Below are 1758 nucleotides of genomic sequence, written 5' to 3' on the forward strand. Positions count from 1 at the left end.
AGCAGCCCTGAACCCCCAGCAGCACAGCCGGGCAAGAGCAGCAGGAGTGGAGCAGGATCACCAGGGAAGCAGGATAGCACACTGGTAGCAGGTAGCCTGCAGGGAGGCTCTTCCCAGGCCCCTAAATCCCATTTGAGGAGTGATGACTTCATGCCTCATGCCATAAGGAGTTCACCCTGTCTCACTGAATTTCCATATCCCCCTCAGCAACACAAAATCCTGAGTTAAAGTAGTTCTAACAAGTATGTAGCCCAGGGGTTGGAAATTATTACATCAGACTATCAGGATGGGATTTCCCAGCTTTAATTTATGTGATTCAGGAGAAAATACTGGCTCCCAAGATCATTCCAGCCATTGTAAAATCAAAGCCATCTCTGAGGTTCCCTGTCAGAAGATTCCCTGTATTAACACACTCTGCAATTACCATGCACATGGCAAGATTGCAGCTGGAGTTTGAGGGGATGCAAGTCAGTCAAACCTTGCAATTATCTCAGTTTTCTATTTTTCCTTTCTCTTTTCCCCTCTCCCCCTTTAAATTTTTTTTCCATTTTTGGCTTCACAGAATAATATGATGTAAACTGATTTCTTTTTCCCAGAGTACCATATAGCAGATAAAATTATTTAAATGTTCAAGTGACCAAGATGGGTGATTACTGCCATTGTGCTCAAGAGGTGGCTATTTTGTAGGCTATTGGAGAGCAGGTGCTGTGAGGGTGGTGCATGTGGTTATCGTTTCATCAAGACATTCCTTCTTATCAGCCATCCAAATGGATTCAGCCCTTTTTCATATAATTGGCAATCACAGCAAGGGGCTGTAGTCTCCATTCAAGCAGAAAGCAGAATCCAGGAGAGAGTGAAAAAAAGAAATCAGAACACTGTATTACTCAATTAATGTTTGCAGGAGAGTGCAGTTCTTTAAGGACGATGTTAACGTGGTGTGAGAGTTGCATTTTTTATGAGCTCTCTAATGCGTGGCAGGTTAATGACACCATGTGCAGGGATATTCTTGCAATCCAGGTAATTTGGCACCTTGAGCATGAGGTCTGTAATATCTGAAGAAGTTTGAGTTGCTCCTGCAGCTGGATGTTACCCTTGCTAAGATTTCCTATTCCTAACACCATCTTAAACTAGAGTGGATATGTGTTTCCTCTGGGAGCATTCCCTTCCAGAAAGTTCATTATACTATATGTATATATAAATATATATATAAATATATATATTTTTTTTTATTTATATATATATTTATATATATATATATATAAATGTTTTTTTCTTTTACTTCTGAGACAGGGAACCCTGGGTGGTTCCTGTGTAGGTCTGGAGACACTGTGTCTCTGCAAACCCTTTGGACAGGATTCAGGTGTACAGTACATGAAATATGATGGAAATCTTACAGCCAAGTATGTAGTAGAAACATCTGTAATTAGGCCATTCTCTCTTTTTCCTTGGAAGTGGCTGCCTTCCTCCCAGCTGAGGGGGTGTGCACAGTGCTGTTATCCAGGGATGTTGTGCTCTGGCTGTCGGGCTTTCCTTGAGCAGTTGCCAGTAACTCACAGCTCACTGACAGACAAACCACTTGAGGATCAAACCATCACATAAGAGGTGCTGTTGCTTTAAAGGTGCACTTGAATGTTCAGCATATGAGCCAGGGCTGCTCTTAAATGTATGACCTGTACAGATACTATAGGAGAATAACATTTATTGTCTAACCACCACTGTTCCTACTGCCTTATGTTCAGAAAATGACGTGTTTGGTTT

This window comes from Corvus brachyrhynchos, unplaced genomic scaffold, assembly GCF_000691975.1.
Source record: "Corvus brachyrhynchos isolate BGI_N302 unplaced genomic scaffold, ASM69197v1 scaffold126, whole genome shotgun sequence".
In the NCBI taxonomy this organism is placed as follows: Eukaryota; Metazoa; Chordata; class Aves; order Passeriformes; family Corvidae; genus Corvus; species Corvus brachyrhynchos.